This window comes from Taudactylus pleione, unplaced genomic scaffold (genome assembly GCF_031769625.1).
Source record: "Taudactylus pleione unplaced genomic scaffold, aTauple2 ptg000138l, whole genome shotgun sequence".
In the NCBI taxonomy this organism is placed as follows: domain Eukaryota; kingdom Metazoa; phylum Chordata; class Amphibia; order Anura; family Myobatrachidae; genus Taudactylus; species Taudactylus pleione.
In genome coordinates, this window is record NW_028284540.1 from 4,524,738 (window position 1) to 4,549,781 (window position 25,044).

The window sequence follows — 25,044 nt, forward strand, 5'->3', positions numbered from 1 at the left end:
TCGCTGACAAGGTTCCCGGCTGCACTAAACACTCTTTCGGAGTATACACTGGAGGGGGGGCAACTCAGGTAAAATAGAGCCAGTTTGTACAGGGGCCTCCAAATTGCCTCTTTTTCCTGCCAGTACAGGTACGGACTGTCCGACATGCCTACTTGGATGCTGTCACCAATGTAATCCTCCACCATTCTGTCAATGGTGACAGTATCATATGCACTGACAGTAGACATGTCAGAAATTGTTGCCAGGTCCAAACTTGGTCCTGCCTGCCCTGCATCACCGCCAGCGGGTTGCTTAGGATACCTACGTTTTTTTCTGGCAGCCCCAGTTGTGGGAGAAAATGAAGAAGGAGCTGTTGACGTGTCATGTTCCACTTCAGCTGACAGTGTTTTCACCAGCAGATCTTTGCACCTCTGCAGGCTTGTGTCAGCCGGAAAGAGAGACACCACATAGGCTTTAAACCTAGGATCGAGCACGGTGGCCAAAATGTAGTGGTCTGATGTCAACAGATTGACCACACTGGAATCCTGGCAAAGCGAATGAAGGGCTTCATCCACAAGTCCCACATGCCGAGCGGAATCGCTCCATCTTAGCTCCTCCTTCACTTTCTCCAGCTGCTTCTGCAAAAGCCTGATGAGGGGAATGACCTGACTCAAGCTGGCAGTGTCTGAACTGACTTCACATGTGGAAAGTTCGAAGGGCTGGAGAACCTTGCACAACACGGAAATCATTCTCCACTGCGCTTGAGTCAGGTGCATACCCCCTCCTTTGCCTATGTCATAGGTGGATGTATAGGCTTGAATAGTCTTTTGCTGCTCCTCCATCCTCTGAAGCATATAGAGGGTTGATTTCCACCACGTCACAACCTCTTGCTTCAGGTGATGGCGGGACAGGTTCAATAGTGTTTGCTGGCACTCCTGTCTTCTGCACGCAGTTGCTGAATCGCGAAAGTGGCCAGAAATTTTTCGGGCCACCCAAAGCGTCTCCTGCACGCCCCTGTCGCTTTTCAGAAAATTCTGCACCACCAAGTTTATTGTGTGAGCAAAACATGGGACGTGCTGGAATTTGCCCAGATGTAATGCCCGCACAATATTGGTGGCGTTGTCAGATATCACAAATCCCCAGGAGAGTTTAAGTGGGGTAAGCCATTGGGCAATGATTTCCCCCAGTTTCTCTAAGAGGTTGTCGGCAGTGTGCCTCTTACTGAAACTGGTGATACACAGCATAGCCTGCCTTGGAACGAGCTGGCGTTTCTGAGATACTGCTACTGGTGACGCTGCTGTTGTTGCTGTATAAGGTGATGCATCTACCCAGTGGGCTGTCACAGTCATATAGTCCTTAGACTGCCCTGTTCCACTTGTCCACATGTCCGTGGTTAAGTGGACATTGGGTACAACTGCATTTTTCAGGACACTGAGGACACTTTGTCTGACGTTTCTGTACAGTCTTGGTATCGCCTGCCTAGTGAAGTGGAATTTAGATGGGATTTGGAACCGGTGACACACTACCTCCATCAATTGTCTAAATCCCACTGCACTAATGGCAGATACCGGACGCATGTCTAACACCAACATAGCAGTCAAGGCCTCAGTTATACGTTTTGCTTCAGGATGACTGCTGTCGTACTTCATCCTCCTCGCTAAGGACTTTTGGAGGGTCAATTGTTTAGTAAAAGTAGTGGTGTTCCTACTTCCTCTCTGGGATGATGAACGACTCCCAGCAGCAGCGGCAGCATTAGGCTTAACAATGCAGGATCCTCCGGAGGAATCCCGGATAGGAGAGTCAGTCCTGCCAGTAACATGGCCTGCCGGACTACTTCCGATCCTCACTAAGGAGGAAATTGACGAGGAGGGAGTTGACGGTGTGGTTTGCAGGTGCTTGGATACAACAGGACGAAGGGATTTAGGTGTCCCTGGACTGCTTACGGTCTCAGCCAAAGTTTCTGAACTTGACAGTAACTTTTTATGAATGCGCTGCAGGTGACGTATAAGGGAGGATGTTCCTAGTTGGTTAACATCCCTACCCCTACTTATTTCACGTTTACATATGATACATATGGCAAGACAGTTGCAGTCTGGATTTGGATAGAAATATTTCCAGACCAAAGAGGTGGAATGTTTGGTCTTCTGCCCAGGCATGACCATGATGGGCTTTTTCATCCCACGGATAACAACTGTCTCCCCTGGAGCCTGATTTAAACAAACAACATCACCATCAGAATCCTCCTCGCCAACTTCCTCCTCAGCGCCAGCTACACCAGTATCCTCATCCTGTTGTACTTCAACAGTGACATCTTCAATTTGCACATCAGCAAGTGGACTGTGGGTGCTCCTTTCAGCACTTGCAGAGGACATGCAAATGGTGGAAAGAGCCACCTCTTCCCGTCCAGTGCTGGGAAGGTCAAGCATCGCAACCGCCACCACACTTTGACTCTCCTTGGGGATTTGTGATATCTTCTTAGAATGCACAGTTCTTCGCTGTGCTTTTGCCAGCTTAATTCGTTTGATTTTTTTAGCGGGAGGAGGGCTTCCATCGTCATGTGAAGCTGAACCACTAGTCATGAACATAGGGAAAGACCTTAGCTGTTCCTTGCCACTCTGTGTCGTAAATGGCATATTGGCAAGTTTACGTTTCTCTTCAGATGATTTAAACGTTTTTTTTAAGATAATTTTCCTGAACTTTGTCATTTGGAATTGTATGTGCCCTCTACTATGACAATGGGCATCGGCCTTGGAAGACGACGTTGATGGCATGTTATCGTCTATGTCATGACTAGTGGCAGCAGCTTCAGCACTAGGAGGAAGTGGTTCTTGATCTTTCCCTATTTTATTTTTATCAGAGAAAGTTTGGTCCTCCATTTATGTTATATTGATATATATACGTGCGGCTAAGGCGCACACAAACACAGAAAATAATTTTTTATTTTTGTTGGAGACTAGTGCACTTTGTGGGTTACAGCACCCTTTAAGAAATGAGCCAGCCAGCCCTTTACTTATGGGAAACGGGCGCACGCTTGCGCTGCTCCTTTGTTGATGCACATGCAGCTACAGCCCACACAATTCACAAACACAGAAAATATTTTTTTGTTTTGTTTGGAGTGCCCTTTGGGGGTTACAGTACCCTTTAACGGACAAGCCAGCCGGCCCTTTATTTATGGGACACAGGCGCACGCTTGACTCTACTTTGTTGATGCACGTGCGGCTACTGCACACACAATTCACAAACACAGAAAATATTTTTTTATTTTGTTTGGAGTGTACTTTGGGGTTACAGCACACTTAAACGGACAAGCCAGCCAGCCCTTTACGTATGGGACACAGGCGCATGCTTGGCGCTGCTCCTTTGTTGATGCACATGCAGCCACAGTGCACACAATTCACAAACACAGAAAATTATTTTTTATTTTTGTTGGAGACTAGTGCACTATGTGGGTTACACCACCCTTTAAGAAATGAGCCAGCCGGCCCTTTACTTATGGGACACAGGCGCACGCTTGGCGCTGCTCCTTTGTTGATGCACGTGCAGCTACAGCCCACACAATTCACAAACACAGAAAATATTTTTTTATTTTGTTTGGAGTGCCCTTTGGGGGTTACAGCACCCTTTAACGGACAAGCCAGCCGGCCTTTTACTTATGGGACACAGGCGCACGCTTGGCGCTGCTCCTTTGTTGATGCACGTGCAGCCACAGTGCACACAATTCACAAACACAGAAAATAATTTTTTATTTTGTTTGGAGTGTACTTTGGGGGTTACAGCACCCTTTAACGGTCAAGCTAGTGGGCCCTTTACTTATGACACAGGCGCACACTTGGCACTACTTTGTTGATGCACGTGTGGCTACTGCGCACACAATTCACAAACACAGAAAATATTTTTTTATTTTGTTTGGAGTGCCCTTTGGGGGTTACAGCACCCTTTAACGGACAAGCCAGCCGGCCTTTTACTTATGGGACACAGGCGCACGCTTGGCGCTGCTCTTTGTTGATGCACGTGCAGCCACAGTGCACACAATTCACAAACACAGAAAATATTTTTTTATTTTGTTTGGAGTGTAGTTTGGGGGTTACAGCACCCTTTAATGGTCAAACCAACCGGCCCTTTTCTTATGACACAGGCGCACGCTTGGCAGTACTTTGTTGATGCACGTGCGGTTACTGCGCACACAATTCACAAACACAGAAAATATTTTTTTATTTGGTTTGGAGTGTACTTTGGGGGTTACAGCACCCATTAACGGTCAAGCCAGCCGGCCCTTTACTTATGACACAGGCGCACGCTTGGCACTACTTTGTTGATGCACGTGCGGCTACTGCGAACACAATTCACAAATACAGAAAATATTTTTTTATTTGGTTTGAAGTGTACTTTGGGGGTTACAGCACCCTTTAATGGACAAGCCAGCCGGCCCTTTACTAATGGGACACAGGCGCATGCTTGGCGCTGCTCCTTTGTTGATGCACGTGCAGCCACAGTGCACACAATTCACAAACACAGAAAAAATATATATTTTTTTGCACTTGGGGGGAGCACCCCTGATGGACAGAGCACCCCCTGAACAACACTACAGCACCCCTTTAGGACTGGGACACTGCACAGGACTTTGGAGTGGACACAGCCCCTATGGACAATTGACTGCACAACACAGTCCAGCCAGCCCCTATGGACTTTGAAGTTGTGGACACAGCCCCTATGGACAACAGCAGCACAGCACAACACAGCCAGCCCCTATGGACTTTGAAGAAGTGGACACAGCCCCTATGGACAACAGCAGCACAGCGCAGCACAGCACAGCACAACACTACTCTGCACTACACTACACTACACTACACTACACTACACAGCCCAGCCAGCCCTAACTCCCACCCTCACTCTTCACTGTCCACAGCCGAGTGAGAAAATGGCGCCGACGCGGGTACCTTATATAGGATCCAAAACCCGCGAGACCCAGAAGGCGGGATGATGACGTTTTGCCTCGATTTCAGATCCGAGTCAGGCGGGAAAAGTCGAGCCGGACTCGGATCGGGGGGGCTCGGGGGGGTTTGGATTTCAGAAATCCGAACCCGCTCACCCCTAATGATTACCGATAGACACAATAAAGTTACTCACAAGGAATAGAGTGAATAGCAACTTTTAAACTTACATGTATTCTTGTTTTGCCTACGATGACAGGGTAATAATTTTTTAACATTTGTATATTAAAAGTTAATTATTAAATACGACCATATTGCATCCTTTACAGTGCTCACCAAACAGAGTTCTTTTTTCTCTATCCTCACCTTGATACCGCAAGAGCTTAGAAAATGTGAGTGTTTTCAGTAAATGCCCCTTATCTTATATATATATATATATATATATATATATATATATATATACAGTCAGGTCCATAAATATTGGGACATTGACAGAATTTTCAGATTTTGGCTCTATTCACCACCACAATGGCTTTGAAATGAAACAAACAAGATGTGATTTAACTGCAGACTTTCAGATTTAATTTGAGGGTAATTACATCCAAATCAGGTGAACGGTATAGGAATTACAACGGTTTCTATATGTGTCTCCCACTTTTTAAGAGGCCAAGAGTAATGGGACAAACTAAACAATCCTAAATCTAACTTTCACTTTTTAATATTTTGTTGCAAATCCTTTGCAGGCAATTACAGCCTGAAGTCTGGAACGCATAGACATCAACAGACGCTGGGTTTCATCCCAGGTGATGCTCTGCCAGGCCTCTACTGCAAATGTCTTCAGTTCCTGCTTGTTCTTGAGGCATTTTCCCTTCAGTTTTGTCTTCATCAAGTGAAATGCATGCTCAATCAGATTCAGGTCAGGGGATTGACTTGGTCATTGCATAACATTCCACTTTTTAGCCTTAAAAAACTCTTTGGTTGCTTTTGCAGTATGCTTTGGGTCATTGTCCATCTGCACTGTGAAGCACCGTCCAATGAGTTCTGAAACATTTGACTGAATATGAGCATATAATATTGCCCGAAACACTTCAGAATTAATTCTGCTGCTTTTGTCAGCAGTCATATCATCAATAAATACAAGGGAACCAGTTCCATTGGCAGCCATACATGCCCACGCCATGACACTACCACCACCATGCTTCACTGATGAGGTGGTATGTTTTGGATCATGAGCAGTTCCTTTCCTTCTCTTCTCTTCCCATCACTCTGGTTCAAGTTGATCTTTGTCTCATCTGTCCATAGGATGTTGTTCCAGAATTGTAATGGCTTTTTTAGATGTTGTTTGGCAAACTCTAATCTGGTCTTCCTGTTTTTGTGGCTCACCAATGGTTTGCATCTTGTGGTGAACGCTCTATATTCACTCTTGTGAAGTCTTCTCTTGATTGTTGACTTTGACACATATACATCTACCTCCTGGAGAGTGTTCTTGATTTGCCCAACTGTTGTGAAGGGGTTTTTCTTTCCAGGGAAATAATTATTTTGTCAACCACCACAGTTGTTTTCCGTGGTCTTCCGGGTCTTTTGGTGTTGCTGAGCTCTCCGATGCGTTCATTCTTTTTAAGAATGTTCCAAACAGTTGATTTGGCCACACCTAATGTTTTTGCTATCTCTCTGATGGGTTTGTTTTGATTTCTCAGCCTAATGATGGCTTGCTTCACTGATAGTGACAGCTATTTGGATCTCATATTGAGAGTTGACAGCATCTGATTCCAAATGCAAATGTCACACCTAGAATCAACTCCAGACCTTTTACCTGCTTAATTGATAATGAAATAATGAGGGAATAGCCCACACCTGTCCATGAAATAGCTTTTGAGTTGATAGTCACATTACTTTTTGCCCCTTAAAAAGTGGGAGGCACATATTGAAACTGTTGTAATTCCTAAACCGTTCACCCGATTTGGATGTAATTACCCTCAAATTAAATCTGAAAGTCTGCAGTTAAAGCACATCTTGTTTGTTTCATTTCAAAACCATTGTGGTGGTGAATAGAGGCCAAAATCTGAACATTCTGTCAATGTACCAATATTTATGGACCTGACTGTATATATATATATATATATATATATATATATATATATATACACTGTATATATAGACAAATGTGCAGGATAGGAAGTAATCCATACAGAAACAACCAGTGACAACTGATGTACAAAGGAGCCTGGCTAGTACTCTCTTCAAAGGCTATTTTGTTAAGTTTGAATAAATAATTCAAAGACAAATAAACACTGATATCAAATTCAATAAAAACAAATCCAGCCATACTGATTTTTTTTATTTGTATATAATTCAAAAAGTGCTAAAATGTAAAATATATTTTTTCTTAACTGGGATTATGGAACATACTTTTATCCCAACACATTTTGCAGCACAAGTGAAGAAATCTTTCCCAGCAACAGTCATCCAATATTAATTTTACCCATAGCAATTTGTGCTGCATTTCTTACCTTTCTCTATATTTGATAATGTGTATCACTGTTAAACTATACAGTACATCATAGAAATGATTCTCAGTGTAGTGCGAACCTACTCTAGACATCTGTATAACAGTCATACCTCCCTTCCAGTTCCAATAATGTCTAGTTATTTATATCAAGAAAAATCTTAAAAACACATTTCGTATTTATAATGAGTTAAATAGCTTATAAAACAGGAAAATGTACAATCTAATTCAAGAATTGTGCCTAAACTGTAGGGCTGTTTGACCAAGAAAATAAATTTTGCGCGAGGGAAATGTCCCAGATACTTGGTTTCAGCGGACATGAACAGATTCCTTTCATGTAATGTTCCACATCCTATCATGTTTGTGCCCAAAGCTCTCTATCAGAGTGATGTATTATGAAATCTATTTTAGTTCTAAATTTCTTTAGGTCGCAGGGTATTTTAAGTATCCCTTCCAGGGATGATGACATCAATTTTAGAGAGAAACAGAATTCTACTTGTGATATATGTACAAATAGACAACTGCTGTGAGGGAGAGAATCTGCTGTTTGCCAGGTTCCTGGGTATCCCATAATCCCTGGGGCAGTGGCTTTACTTGATAATATCTCCAGAATGGGCAATCACATCCAGAACTGGCAGTAACTACATAAGGGCAGTATGACCAGTACATTCCTAAAATATAAATGTAATGGAGGGTGAATGATACAGGCAGAGCATTTATTTAAATATCTTACATATACAACCAGCACATATTGAAGATGGAGGCGACAAGGCTCAATGGACGAGAAAAACCAAATAGATCAGAAGGGTAAATCTAGAGCTCATTGGAACATTACTAGGAGGTACATGAATACTATGGAAACATCGTGCTAAATATGGCTTCCAGTTACTTTATAGAAGTTCATGTAAGATATACCAATATTATAAGAATGTTTTTTTTCTGTCTGTCTGCTCCAAGTTGGACGTATTTTCATGAAAACTGCATCATTTTGTAGTGGAAACTCCTTGAAATAAACTGTACTTTGTTTCATTCTGACCCATTAAGTTAAAGCTGAGCAATAACAAAAACAACATTTATTGACATCAATACAAGGGATAGGTGTGGCACCATGCTCCTGGCCGGTAAGGGCTGGAGGGAGAGATACTTTGGGCCTGCATTCACTTGAATAGGATAGCCTACATAGCAGTCTGTGCACAGGGGACACAGTAAAATTCATGTGAATGATGGGTGAAGGCAGGGCCATAACTAGGCTAGTGCGACTAGTGCCCTGGCACAGGGCACCACAGGGCACCGCATTGCCATGTTTGGGCATGGCAATGTTCCTGTTTATTATAATTACCACTTGTAGCTTACTCTCCTTCTATCCACATCATCTCTTGGCCTCCCCTATCTCTTCCCTGACCATTCCCCATGAGGCAGTGGCCCTTTTTCAGGTGCCCTATCTAATGTACCTATTTAAAAAATGGGAAAGGGGCAGGAGCCAATGTTCTCTTTGGCACAGGGCACCAAAAAGTCTAGTTACGGCTCTGGGTGAAGGTGCTGCTGCCACCACTCTATATAGTGCTGCTGATCATGTGGGCTATTCCTGCAACAGAGCCCCTATGCAAAGCAATACAACTAGAACACCCCAAATATAAAAAAATATAAAGAAATTTAATTGTGGGCGAAGCCATGGGCAACAGCTAGTTTTTACAACACAAGTGCATTGAAACAGGTATATGATATAGACCTGACCACTCAACTGCCAGATCTGCTGAGAGCTTTTCCAATTTATGACACTATAAATTCCGTCTGTGCTCTTTATTCATCCAGCAATCATTTTATTGGCCCATTGGATCTGTTGATGAATATAAATGCTAAAATCCTTCATTATATGTGCCATCGGAATAATCCTGACTGCTCTCCAGTGTGCATCCTAGGCACTGGGAGACACTGATACATTAACTGAAAGATAACAATGTCATTGTTTATTGGCAACAATGTTAATTAATGGGTAATAGCATCTTTAAAAATATTATCTTTTTTACTAATGTATCTGTATCATAAATATCTTTGATAGTTATTTAATGGCTACAAGTAAATATTGCATTCATACCTTGAATAATTTAAGGAGATAATAATGGCATCCTTTTAATAAGGCAATGTTATTTCTTGCTATTGTTACAGATTTATTTTCCAATATCACAAATGTATTTGTTCTATATTAGCCTGGAGCCCACTTCTCCCCTTCCCTCTGAATTATATAACAATCATCATTGCCAATTTAGACTAATACCCATAAAGACAAGAGTCTTTGTGTATAGTGAACCAGGTAGGTTATTGTTGCTGGAGTGAGTCATTTAAATCTACTGTGTATATATACAATAATAAATTAATTACTGGCTAAATGAAACTATAAAACATTTATATATGGTATGCTTGATTTTAAAAGCATGCTGTTTTATTCAAAACTTGCACCAGACAATAATATTCCCTCCAAAGGAAGAGAGACAGATCAAAAGAGGCTTCAGTATGCTAATAAAAATGTATACTTAGCTAGCCATAGCCATGGAGCACTGCTTGTTGGAGGTGGTTGTAGTTGTACAGGAGCAGGGTTCCATGGAAAGTGGATGGGAGCAGGGCTGGTCCCAGGTCTACAACACACTGTGTGCAAATTTATGGAGCTACCTCAGTAATCTAACTACATCCCCCCTACAGTAACAAAAAACATACGGCCCTCCATAGGAAAATAAAAACACACACACATTGGCCCCAACAGGAAAAAAAAACACAGAAATTTTTAAAGACAGGAAAAAAAAAAAATTTTTTGCCAACAACATTAAAAAAAACACACATGGCCTCTTACAGGGAAAAAAACACACACATTGACCCCCATAAGGAAGAAACAAACACATTGTCTCCCGCAAAAAAAAAAAACATGCATTGCCCCCCACAGGGTAAAAATGCACCCACATTGGCCAGCACAGGGAAAAAACACACAAATTATCCCCAACAGGAAAAAAACACATATTAGTCCCCACATGAAAAAATAAATAAACACATTGACCCCCACAGGAAAATAAACACATTGATTCGATGATTGCCCCCAATGGATAAAGAAAATAAAATGCACATTTATTTATTTATCCACAGCCAGAAAATAAAAATAAAACACACATTGATTCATTTTCACTGCCCTCCCCAGCTCCAGAAAGTCTAGACCAGTGAGTGCCTCTCTCCAGATAGTCTAAACCAGTAAATTCCGTCCTCCAGAGCGTTCAGACCAGTGGGTTGGAACCTGGTCCCACTCTTTCCCTCACCCCACAGCCCTCAGTTGCTACATCTCGCATGCCTCAGTGATTCACTGAGTCCCTGTATCACTGTGCACGGGTGTGAAGTCAGACATCATGCGGCTACATGACCTACAGTATGATTTCATTTGTGGTTCCATCTGTAGGATCATGCCCAGCCCAGAGTGCATCTGAGTCACCTGGAAGAGCCCTGCAATGCTTGGGCCAGGCTGCAAGGATGTAATGGAAATGACAGACCAGTCACAGGTCCCGACGGCCACACTGCGCCCATTATGGGGTGGCTGTGCGGTTGCTCTGCTGAAACAGGCCTTGAGGCGGTCTTGCTTGAGAGATTGGAGTAGGTGCAGGTTCTGCTGTATGGACTGCTATGGGGAAATAAAGCTGATGTGAGTGAAAGGAAAGAGGGCAGGGAGTAGGAGAGCAGAAGGTCCAACTAATAGTAACTTCTGGGGACAGTAGTTTGTGCAGGTAACAAAAATGTTTTGTGCATTTAGGAGATTGAAGTCAAAAGTAGGGATACAAAGGAGTGCGGAAAAATTGAGATACTGTAATGTAAGGTGGTCACAGTATGTTTGTAAATCAGGAAAATAGGGTAGAGACAAGAGGACATGATCAAGTAAAAATGGAATTGTTGCACATACAAAAAAAGTACAGTAAATCAATAGCAATACTTAAAAATTAGTGATGACTAGTATAACATATGTTTATGTTCTATATCTAAACATCTATGTCAAACCACTAGATCTGTAATATTCAAGACATTCTGTATGTTTATCACTACAATTTTCACTATATAAATGACACATACCTGTGTTTATATTTCTATTGCAACCTGTTAACATGTTGTGTATTCCCTCATAGTCACTGCATTCTTGTCTCAATCATTGCAAGAGGAAGCGCCATGTGAAACCTACACTGATGAACTGAATTTCTTCTTGATTTATTTATTAGCAGTGCGAAGACTGACCATGAGAGTACGGTAGTTACAGGAGAGAGTATGTAGCCCCTGGTACATGAGCCTGTGATGTCAAATAATATGCTGCTAATACAGTGAGTGCAGGAGGAAACACATATTGATTTGGGCAGGTGCCACATTGAACTTCCTCCTGCGATGATTCTGGAGAACAGTAAATGGCAAAGTATGGGACATGAGAGTGATTTGCATTTTCTCCACACTATCTTGCACGGTTCTGGTATAAAAGACAGTAAAAAGGTCAACAATTTCTAGATAGACACCAGTTGTTAGACAGGCAATAGGTTGACAGGGACAAAAGTTTGACAGGGACGAAAGGTCAACACAGTAAATGTCGACATGGAAGAAGTTCGACAGGGTCAAAAGGTTGGTATGAAAATGGCGGAACCTTAAAGTTAAGCATTTCCTGTTATTTATCAAGAAGTTAATTTTGATACATTTTAAATACATTTCCATTCAGTCTTGCATAATAGATTTCTGCACTGTTTAATTGTTTCCGTATGCCTACTTTTGTGTGTTTATTAGGTGGTTTCATTCCTTTTTTTTCTTGTTATAATTGTTATATTTGTATCCAATTTTATTATATGTATATTTAAATATTAGTAAATACTGTTCTGCGACATCTGACTTCAATACACCAATGAGGCCTGGCTGCAATTAGCACTGTCTATTTTGTTTATTTTTTTTGTTTTTTATACAGAGTTTGCTAAGGGTGGAAGCAAATTGGGCTCATTGTGTTTGGCCATAATATTACATTGTTATCTTATTGGACATAAGATATTATTTACTCATCACTAGTTCTTGAGTACTGGAATTGTGCCCTTTTCACTCCATATGTAGCAGAAGCATCCAGATAGATCAAAGATGTAGCCTACATTTTTCAAATTGTTTAGGAATAGTTGACAGTGCAGAATTTGCAAACAATTGTATTGCTGGAATTCCATATATCAATGAAACTCAATTTATGCAACATTTTGCATTGATTTTGATCATCTCCAACCCCAATGTGATCTGAATGCAAATCGAAATTCGTATTCAGAAATTACTATTCCAGATCAATCTTCTGTGTACTGTATGTGAATGTTCAAGTCCTCTCTTAAATAGCACTTCATGACCCTTAACCTCTGTTTGCACTTATCCATGTTTTCCCCAATGGAAAATGAAAGTGATGATTACAGCAACTGACTGAGAATAAAAGCAGACACTCTGTACAATAATAGTCTCAAGCTCTCCAATTAACCCATTTTAATACATCACTTCATCCCCAACAGCACTGCAACAAAGAGACAGAAAATTCAAGAGGTATAGGCGCATTTGCCAAAATTGAAAATTTGGCAGGAGCTGGCAGACGAGAGTGCTACACAGACTGAACCTGTCATTCCTTTCATTTTAGCCTTTCTTCTTGGAACGGATCGCCATAATAGGCTCTTATAACAGCTCCACAGAACAGCATCTAAAAGCTCATTTCGATTTATCAAACAGCTGGGGCCAGCAGAACATTTTATTCAGAAAACACATAGGTACAAAACAATCTACAAGGCTCAAAGTGAAAATGTGATAAAAAATATTTGTAAGATACAATGTTTACATTCAAAAGCTGTTTGGATAGAAACTGTCTGGGGAGCTCTGCCAGGCCCAATTAGATCAGTGATGAGGGATGGATGGATGGATAGATAGACGGACAGACAGACAGACAGACAGACAGACAGAAAGACAGTCAGACAAACATACAGACAAACAGACAGATAAATAGACAGATAGATATGCACTCTCTGTTTATAATGTAATAAATATTATGATTTTGTAACTAAGCTTTGTACAGATGTGTCATTGCTCATCTAGCCTCAATACGCCCTGCAGCGCGATATGCCTGGCGTGAGTGAGCTGTCAGGTCCCGCGCAACTCTGCTAGCTTTGGGCGCCTTTTTTGTCTAAAATGCATCTAAGTGCGACTAGGACACACCAGATGAGTTTGTGCTTTTTAATTTGATATGTGACACTTATATATCTGTGTGCGACTGAGACTGCAAATGGAACTTGGTGTGAAAAAAAGCTGTGGCCACTGCATTGTAGCAGTTTACATGCTGATTGAGAGACTCAGTCACACACAGATATATACTGTATGTGTCACATAGCAAACTTAATTAGCACAGTCTCCTAGTACATCATCGCATTGCAACTTAGACGCATCTTCACCAAAATATACAGGCAAAAAAGAAGTAAGGTGCTTGCAGAGTCTTGCGGGACCAGGCACACTGAGAGGGGCTGTTTGGCAAGACTGCAGCAAAGACGAGTGAGTACACATCCTTATGTGCTTTTGTAAATAAAGCATTTCATTTTTTACTCTATTATACAAAATGCCCTAGAACCTAGTATATGAAGAAGGTATTGATCACTTAGGCTACTCGAGAACTATTATTGATATTACTATAAGCAGGGAAGTATTAATGCCCGAGGTCGCCTGTGTGCAGTGGAACCATTCATCTAAGCAGCGCCCCTAAACAGGCATCTTACCAGTGGCGTAACTAGGGCAGGGCGAGCGGGGTGCATGCCCTGGGCGCCCTAGTTAGCCAGTGTAGCGCTGACCGCAATAAGGGCCTGATTCAGAGCCGGACGCTATTTGCGCTCGCTCGTTCAGAAAAGGGGGCCGGATATTTAAATAGAGCGCTCGCTCTTTGCGGTCTGTTGACGCCTCTATGTCTGAACGACCGAACGAAACATGCGCTCGCTATTTTTTTAATAAACGCCCCCTGGCCGCTCGCATCCTACGTCATCTCAGCTATTTATTAGATTAATCGAGTACATCGAAAGGCGTATGAACTGCTCGCAGTGCTTGTGGTAGCATTTTCCTACCGCAATCATGCGAGCAGTTCAGGCTAAAAGACAACCAAGTGACGTGGTCGATGACGCTGCTTTGTTAATTATGCACACCCTTAAAATGCCCGTTTTGACCATTTGGCACGCCTGCATTCGGATCTCTACTCCCCGTTTTCAAGCACCTTCCCCTGTTACCACCCACATTCGCCTCATTCTGTCACTCAAATTAGCAGGCATTCGCTATTTTGCGAGCACACAATTTCCGACTGCAATGACTGGTTCGCGCATGCGTACTAAAACCCATACGCATGCGCAGTTGTGCGAACATCGCTCGGAGCGAACGAGTGGCCGCATACGAGCGGCTCTGAATCAGGCCCTAAGTGCGGTCAGCGCTACACATTTACACAGGACCAGCGCTAGGCTCCCAGCGCCGGTCCTGTGCTGCACAGCTGAGCCCATTCCCTCCCCCTGAGCACTTACCCAATAGCGCTAGGAGGCGGGCTCAGGCTGTGCATAACACTGGCGGCGATGCGTGTGTTAAACAGCAGCCAATGAGAGTCAGATAGACTCTCATTGACTGCTGCCGCACCCACTGCAAGAGCCGGGCTTCCGTCCGGCTCCTGCAGTGGGTAATGGGACAGACGTCATGACATCATGACGTCTGTCCCATAATGCAGAGCGCGCCAGCCCAGGAGGACTGGCGGGCGGCGGCGGCGGGAGCAGTGTCGTGGACCGTAGCAGCAGCAGCGTGGATTCAGGTAAGTATATTTTTATGTATATATTTTTTTAAATCTGTCTGCACTACTGGGGGCACAACGGGGGAGGGGGGTGGCTACTACTGGGGGGACCTCTATTGGGGGTGGGGGCACAACGGGGGAGGGGGGTGGCTACTACTGGGGGGACCTTTACTAGGGGTGGGGGCACAACGGGGGAGGGGTGGCTACTACTGGGGGCACCATTATTGGGAGGACCTCTACTGGGGGGCTACTACTGGGGGCACTTAATTGGGAGGGGGAACCTCTACTGGGGACTACTACTTGGGGGGGAACTAACACTGGGGCATTATAAAAGGGTCCTACTACTATAGGCACTGTACTGGAGGAATCACTACTGGGTGCCTGCATAAGGGGGACCACTACTGGGAAAACTGCATGGGGTGGACTACTGCTGGGGGCACTATATAAAGGGCACTGCATAGGGGGGGCTACTACTGGGGGCACTATATAAAGGACACTGCATAAGGGGATACCGCTACTGGGCACACTGCATTGTGGGGACTGCTACTGGGGGCACTGCATAAGGGGGAACACTGCATGGGGCACTGCATTTGGGGGGGCTACTACTGGGGTTACTGAGTAAGGGGAACTAATTGGGGACTGTATAAGGGGTACCACTACTGGGGATACTATATAAGGGGCACTACTATGGGCCTGCATAAGAGGGACCACAACTGCATACTGGGGGTACTGTATAAGGGGTACTACTGGGGTTAAGGTGCATATGGATAGGAATGTTCAGTGTGAAAATAAAAGGGTGTGTCATGTTGACACGCCCCATTTTTAAGTGACCATGCACATCGGAGGGGGGGGGCTCCCTTTTCAAATTTGTTCTGGGCTCCAAATACTCTAGTTACGCCACTGCATCTTACCATGCTCTGGCAAGTGGTGCCATCTTCCCATGCACACTAGAGAGCAAGGGCTCTGGTGCACTGCCAGAGTTTTTGCTGTCACTGTGCGGCACCATCTTCCCAAAGATGTCACTTGGAAGATGGTGCTGTGGAGGAGGAGCAAGGTGAGTATACTTTGGTTGCAGGGTGTGGGGGGGCCACCCTGGACACAGAGTTCCATGTGTACTGCACACCCTGCAATCATTATAAATAAGCCTATGGCTATAATTGGGAGAGTGATTGCTAGTTTGTATTGCAGAGACTGCTCATTTGTAGTAAAGTGATTTTGGGATCTGTGACCCTTTCTTCGCAAGTGGTACCAGACTATTGGGTTATATATACATACTTGGAGAGGTTTATTGTATAATGGGCAGAGGAGAAAAATATGAATTTTGAATATAATAAGAGCTCTGCCCTCACTACATCATGACCCTATTTGGTACATGTCAAAGGGTACACCTAGAGTTTCTGACAATAGATATAAATTATATAGATAAGAATGTTATCCAGGGAGTCAGCAATCAAGGTCTAGATCAATGCATAGTGGTGAAATGTAATATAAACTAGTCACAACTTGGCTGTCTCCACTTCGTTTAGGTGACAGTCAGTGGATTTAAGTTTAAAACTGGTCATTATTATTGCAAATTATAGTGCATATAATATGTGGATACTTAAATACTTCAATTATATATTTGCATTGGAAAATACTGTAGTTCTCTCCAGAACTTCTACATTGCTGAGAAAATTGTAACTCATCCAAAATAAAGATTTGAATTTCATATGAATCGTAATTAGGTTTCTAATCAGTCTTTGATAGCTAAAATGAATAATTAGCCTAATTCATATATCCCTGAATTCTTCACCTATCTCTAATTACATAGTGATTTGTATCACTGCTTAGCAAGCAGGCTTTACTGATTATGTTGATGGTTATAGGTGTTTTTAATTCATCTGCTATTTGGTGCTTTTTGGCTTGTGTTCAGTAAATCTTTACATCTAGGTGTATTTTGCTATCACAGGGCCTCAATCACGACACAACTACAAAATGGCAGTGATTTGCCCAGGTTTTGCACTGGTGCTTCTGAGTGATTCAGCTGGCACACTTCAAGGTTCTCTTCTACTTTCTATTCTCTGGTGATGCCTCTACAAACGTGCATTTACAGTAGGTGTCTGAAGAGATCCACTGTGTAAACATGGAAATGCCACATCAATGCCCAATCTCCTCTTCATAACTCTGTTATACCTCTTTTACATCTGAAATTAAGGTCGCATCCGGAATTTTGTTCATGCGACCCGGCTGAGACCCTTGTCAGACAGACGGCCTGACCCAGCACTAATGCCGGGTCGATGACATTATCGGCATCACATGATGAGCTAGAACTTGGCGATGACATCATCTCCAAGCGCCGGCTCTTCGTATGCAGTGAACAGGACCTGGGTCGCATTAACAAGGTTTACCCGTTCACACTGAATCATGAGCCAGGTTTAATGAGTTCAACCCTTCTCATGACCAGGGTTGAAATGCCGGTTCACTCGATTCAGCTTATTTCAACCTGGCCCTTTCACACTGCACACTAACCTGGGTTGCTGCTCATTCACGTACAATAACCCAGGTTATTTCTTGTAGTGTGAAAGGGGTATAACCAGTGGTGCCTTCGGCACGTGCCAAAAAATTGGCATTGTCAAACACCAGAAGGGGCATGGCTACTAAAAATGGGGCATGCCAACATGACACACCACCCATTTCTTGTCACTCTGGGAACATTACTTTTCATTCCATATGCACCTTACCTCTACGGTGGTTTCTCAAAATGTGGAACCTCTGAAGAAATACATCCTCCCTGGGATGACGGCGTCTTCAATTGGTATTCAATATTCATGTAGGTAAGATCATCCGGATGATGTCTGTTTGTGTAGGAATATTAACAAGGTCATTATCATACGACAGCAGTTCAACCAGCCTTGTGCCCCCTGTGTAACTTCCGTCCCCCTGTGTCTCTCAGCCACACCATCATCTCACTGCATCATCTCTTAGCCACACCATCCTCTCCCTCCCATCGTCATCTCTTAGCCACACCATCGACCTCCCCATTGTGTATTCTCTTAGCCACACCATCACCTCCCCCCATGTTGTCTCTCAGCAACCCCAACACCTCCACCCCTGTGTCATCTCTCAGCCACACCATCACCTCTCCCCCTGCATCGTCTCTTAGCCACACCATCATCTCCCTCCCTGAGTCATCTCTTAGAAACCACCATCATCTCCCCCCCACATCATCTCTCAGAACACCATCACCTCCCCCCTGTGTCAACTCTCAGCACACCGTCATCTCCCCACTGCCTCAATTCTCAGCACACCATCATTTCCCCCTGCATCAATTCTCAGCACACCATCACCTCCCCCTCTACATCATCTCTCAGCACACCATCACCTCTCCCCACGTCATCTCTCAGCACACCGTCACCTCCCCCTCTACATCATCTCTCTACACACCATCAGCATCCCCCATGTCATCTCTCAGCACATCATCACCTCCCCCCTGCATCATCTGTCACACATTCAGCTCCCCCCTGCATTGTCTCTCAGCACACCATCACCTCCCCACCTGCATCAACTCTCAGCACACCATCACCTCCCTCCGTGTCATCTCTCAGCACACCGTGACCTCTTCCTCTATGTCATCTCTCAACACACCACACACCGTCATCTCTCAGCACACCATCACCCCCCCACGTCATCTCTGTCACACGTTCAGCTCCCTCCCTGTGTCATGTCTCAGCACACCATCACCTCCCCCTGTGTCAACACTCAGCACACCGTCACCTCCCCCTCTAAGTTGTCTCTCAACACACCGTCACCTCCCCCCACATCATTTCTCAGCACACCATCACCTCCCTCCTGTGTCATCTCTGTAACATGATCAGCTCCCCCATGTGATCTCTCAGCACACCATCACCTTCTCCCCATGTCAACTGTCAGCACACCATCACCTTCCCCTCTACGTTGTCTCTTAGTCACACCATCATCTTCACTCCGCATTGTCTCTCAACACACAGACACACACTGACACCAATACACACACACTGACATAAATACACACTGACATATACATACACACTGACACAGATACACACACTGACATAAACACACACTGACACATATACACTGACACATATACACACAATGACACATACACACACTGAATTATATTCACATACACACTGACACATACAAACACACTGACACATATACACACCCACACAATGACACATATACACACATGCTGACACATATAAACACACACTGACACATATACACATGCTGACACATACAGTATACACACACTGACACATATACACACACACTAACACATAATCCCTGACACATATACACACACACACACACACTGACACATATACACATACACTGACATATACTCACTGACACATATACACACACACACACTGAAAGCCTATACAGACACACACACACACACTTATTTCACACAAATGCAGCCAGCAGCCCCCATCACCCCCACCACACATGAAAACTTAACACGTCAACCCCCCCTCCTGCAGCAGCTTAGCCATCCAATCCCCCCCTGTGGCAGTTTAGCCATCCAATCACCCCCACCACCCCCTGTGGCAGCAATCACCCACCTGCGGTGAGCAGAAACAGAGAGCGCCGGGGAGGAAAGAATCACCCCTCACCCGGTGAAGACGTCAGCTTTAGTAAAGGTCAGGAGGATAGAACTTGGTAGGAAGACTGTCTGAGAAGTGCTGCACGCTTCCACTGCAGCTCCCCCTATAGGCAGCCCAACTAGCACCAGGCAAGCAGGCACACTTGCCTGCTCGTTAAAGAAGGGCAGACTCCGGACACAATGCTGGCAGGGGAGAGGGTGGGCGTGTGGGTATGATGCCCTGGCTAATGATGCCCCCCTCTGCAGGGCTTGTCACGTCACCAAGTGCACAAGCCCCACTCGACCCCCCCTAGTTATGCCACTGGGTATAACAAACAGTAATAATGCATACTGCAGCTACTGTAACTCATTTTCCTAGTGGATAACTGCTCACAGAAAATCAATCTGTATTTACTGTATTATTTTGGGCTTGTGTGGTGAAAATACTGAAATATCACATAACTTCCAACTACTTCAACTTTTTGACCTACCATTTAATTCATTTAAACTGTTTTTTTTCTCCAAATATTGCACAGTTAAAGTTTGAAATAATCATGAGAGTGAGATGACTTGGGGATATCATTATTACATATGTATGTCTGATTTTTTTTTTTAAATTTGGCAAATTTCACCTAGGGTCCACAAGTGGAGAGGAGAAAGCACAGATTTACAGAGGCAGGAGATTTGATGACAGTATTAGTTGTGCTATATGCTCTGGAAGTGAAGAAACCATGTGGGAACATCCAGAAGCTGGATTCTGCAACATAATGAAAAGCAGTAAGGCACCAAGTCAGAGCAGTAACTAAACAATGTAGCGCCCTGGGCAAAATCAACCACACACCCCTAATCTTAATATTAGTGATTTGATGCTATTTTCTCCTAATCCCATCCTAGATATTGTGTTAATCATTTTTATTCCTTTTTGGGAATAATGTCAAAGAAAAACTATTCTAAAAATATTTTAACTAAAAAAAATGCTTTGGTTGAAGAACAAAAGAAAGAGGCACACATATTATGTACAGTATCATACATGGGCAAGGGGGCAAAGTCATACATGGGCAAGGGGAGAGTCACACATTGGCAGAGTTGGCCATGAGTCACCCATGGGTATTGGGTGGCAGGGTCACACATGGGTTTGGGGAATGAAGAATCACATATAGGCAGGAGGTGGACAGTCACACATGTGCAGGTGAGCAGAACTGCACATGGTCAGGGGAAATCAGAGTCACACATGAGCATGAGGGAACAGGGACACATATGGTCAGGCAAGAGCAGAGTCACGGGTGGGGTGGGGCAAAGACACATACGTGCATGGAATGTCAGAGTCACACATGGGCAGTGGTTGGGCAGAGACACATACGAGCAGTGTCCAGGCAGAGACATGTAAGGACAGGGGGCAGAGGCAGATACAGTATGGGCAGAGAAGGACAGAGACACGTATGGGCAGGGAGAGCTGACAGAAGGTGAGAATGTATGGGAAAATGGAGTTTTATGGGCAGTGCAGTGCATAAAGGCCAAGGGAAGTTGATGCAGGATGTGAGTGTGCTGACTACCTGACACTGGCATGGCAGAGGTGGAGAACAAGGTGAGTGCATAGATGGGGGCAGGACCACAACTGCCTCAATGAGAGGCAACTCCAGCGCTTTCTTCAATTCATCAATCATTAGACAGGCTCCAACAGCAGCAATTACATTAGCAGTGAGCTGCCCCTGAGTTACAGGTTTCTGTGAATTAGAGGTAGGTAGCTGTGCATTGGATGGCCATTGCTTCCACACCATCCAGTGCTGGCTGCCATTGGAGAGCTATCATCATATGGTGAAAACAGTACCATCACATGGAAAACATCTATAGTTATAAATTATTGGCCATCATAATTAGAGGCAGTATGCGGCATGACTGTGACCATTGGAACTGACACGCAGCAGGTTCCCCTGTCAATCCAGCTCTGTTGGTGGCTCACAGCATTCAGGGTCTGGACATCCTTGAAAAGCCACTATGGCCAGGGGCTAGCAGTAAAAATGCAGTCCCCAGTGCATTGCACCCTGGGCAATGGCAACATCCTCACCAACCTCGCTAATGCCCTGCACGGTGTTTATACGGTAAATACAAGCTGGAATTTACCTTATTTACCAACATCAATACTCAGGCAATGAAGATCACCATTTCAGTATATACGTGGATTTAAAGTTAAATATATTTGATGTTTCCAAATTACCAATTTTCCTGAAATGTAACAAGAGAACTTTTTCTTTTTAACACTAAAAAGACTATAGGCAGCCGATGAGGAGCCAGCAGACAACTTTGTCATTAGTTGAATATTCTTGGAAATGATACAGACAGACAGATAACAAGAAAACCATTCATCACGGTGACAGCTTCTTGGTTTAATACTAGTCATATTCCTGTAAGGTTCTAGGCAGAGATGGGGAGATGGTCAGCAAATTTTTTTTATTCTGTCTGTACCGAAATTGGAAGCACCTTAACCCCTTTAGCTGCAAAACCGTCCCCAGTGCTGCCTTATAAATGAGATTATGTTTTTTTCATTGAGGCAATGATATGAATCATATTACTATGTCTCCACAAACAGTAATGCTATTAAAACCTCATAAGATCCAAAATCAGAACTCCTTTGCCTTCATTCTTTCACAAACAAATATCTCAGCTAATCTGCCTAATTCTGTTGGGATAATAAATTGTTTGTCTGCCCAGAGGCTGCTCGGTGCAAGATTCTAGAAATGAGGAGTCATTACAAGTTGCCATGTTTTTTAGTTGAATGAATAGGAGGCAGTATTTTCATTGACAAACATCCATTTTCTCTCTAATACAAGAGGTGACTTCTATTACAAATTCCAGAAATTATTAAACTTTTATGCCATTCAAATGGAAAGATCTTTAGAGTTTGTCAGTTGCTTTGTGAATGCATTTATCTACTTTGTGCTCCTCCAAATAAATAGATATTTCTAATGTTTTTTCTCTCTGATTTTGTAATATGCAAATCCAATTTGCCGTCTACTTTTAATGTTATGTACGTTTTTAGAAACAATGAAATGTTGTAATTTGATATAAACTATCATTCTGAATTGAACTAGTCCCAGTTACAGCTTTTGCTCATCATATACTTTCTGATTGCGGGCCTGATTCACTACCTATCGCAACTGTGATTGCAATAGCGATTACGCACGCAGTTCAACTGCCATAGTATGCTAATCCATTGCGATCACTATGCCATCACAGTGTAACATAAGGACGTCTTACACACATCTGTAATGCTTAGCAAGACTGCGTAACCATCAGTACAATCAAGTACCATCACAGCCTCACGTACACTTGCCCAAGCTCTGACTTTACTCAGAAATTGTAACTTCCTCACATGCTATGAGTCTTCAAGCTTCATATATGGCATCGCAGTGGATAATTTATGCACGCCCATGCAATGGCGTTCAAATGCACTGGCACGCCTGTGTTTTGCCGATCACCCCCCCGTCACCTCCCACAAATGGCACTTCCTGTCAATCACTCTGTGATGGGTCTGCGTAGTCCCTTAGATCGCAGTACCGATCGCAGTGGCTGGTTCGCGCACAACCACTGCGATGCTTACGCATGTGCACTAAGCAACAATTGGCCGATTGCGTGTGCGTAATCGCAGTTGCGATCAGTAGTGGATCAGGCCCTGTTTATGGAGTGTTGGCTCATCATATAGGTCACTGATACCTATTCTCAGTTTGCATTCCATTCAATACAGGGTAGAACCTGAAAAATCATATTTAAAGCATAGACGGGCCTATTAGTCAGGTTCACTACGTATGAATTTGAACTATCGTTGGATTTTTGTGGAGAGTAGGAAAACTACACATTTTTGTAAACGTTATTGTACAAGCAATCAGAAAAACAATGTTTCCATTTGCCTTGATACACATATGGCCGCCATCTTGGAATTTACAAAATGGCTATTGAATTAAGTTACGTGATTTTCTAAGCCTTCTGCGCCAAGAATATTGACATATGTGGTTTCGATATCTTCCATAGTTAGGTATGCTTGGTTCTGTGTTTGGACATCAATGAGGTTGATCAGCTCGAGCAGACTTGCACACTGTAACAAAGGTACTTTGCTGTCTGTTCTGCTTCCACTGGTGCTGGCATCTCGCTGTCCATGAAAAATATGCTTTGTCCAGCAGGTTTTGTGATGGTGAACATCAATTGAATGTGTATCACCTGGTGCAATGCATGAGGTCAGTCTTGTTTTCAGTGTGTCATTATTGCCTCTTTCAACAGTTTGTTTCCAAAGAGAGTTCCAAGAGAGTTCCAAGAGAGTTCCCAGCATTGATTGTCCTCACCTGATACAGCTGCTCATCATCATCTTTCTGACAGAAGAAACATCGTTCATTATTCAGTGGACTTGTCTGTGACCTAGTGAATGGTGTTGAATAGGCAGATGTTGCTGGGCCTGCTTCATCCATTTCAGTTTTTCCTCTTTTCTGTCCTCGTTTCTTGGCAGTGTGGAGGCCAGTAGCTAATGCATGTGCATGACGGTCTCGTGCATGTTGGATTTTGTCCTTGCTAATTGCATTTGCATAGCAACAATGATGATAGACTGCTTGATGTGCACACAGTGTGTTTACTGTACAGCTTTGCAGTCGTCGGTGAACTTCAAAGTAGCTGCCATCATGCACACTAGCCCTCTCTACTACTACGTCCAGCACATGCTGGTAGGAGTCTATTTGTGGATGTAGCACCAACTGTTAATTGTCAGCACCAGACTGACAGAGTATACACTGCTTCCAGTTGATAAACTTCTGAGCTGGACATGTAGCCCATTCAGCAGATTGTGGTTTGTCACTCATGTTTAAAGCCTACAACACAGAAAACAGAGCAAAAACCATTACAATATAATATAATCCAACAACTGCTGTATACTACAATAAGTAAACTACAATATAATACAATAACTGCTGTAACAATTATCTCAACACTGGGTGCATTTGATTCTTTGGCCCTGGAAATGGTAGTTCAGCTGTGAAAATCAAATTTCTATGTTAGTTAGAAGTAGGGATGAGCCGGTTTGGATTTCTGAAATCCAAACTCCCCCGAGCCCCCACGATCCGACCTGGATCCGAGTCAGGTTTGAGTTTTCCCGCCTGACTCGGATCTGAAATTGAGGCAAAACGTCATCATCCCGCTGTTGGATTCTCGCGGGTTTTGGATT

The 25,044-nt window shown here is 43.6% G+C and overlaps 1 pseudogene; it reads right to left on the reverse strand.

Annotated features, from left to right (window-relative positions):
• LOC148522815 (uncharacterized) overlaps positions 1-25,044 on the reverse strand; it is a 60,054-nt pseudogene that overhangs the window by 23,773 nt on the left and 11,237 nt on the right.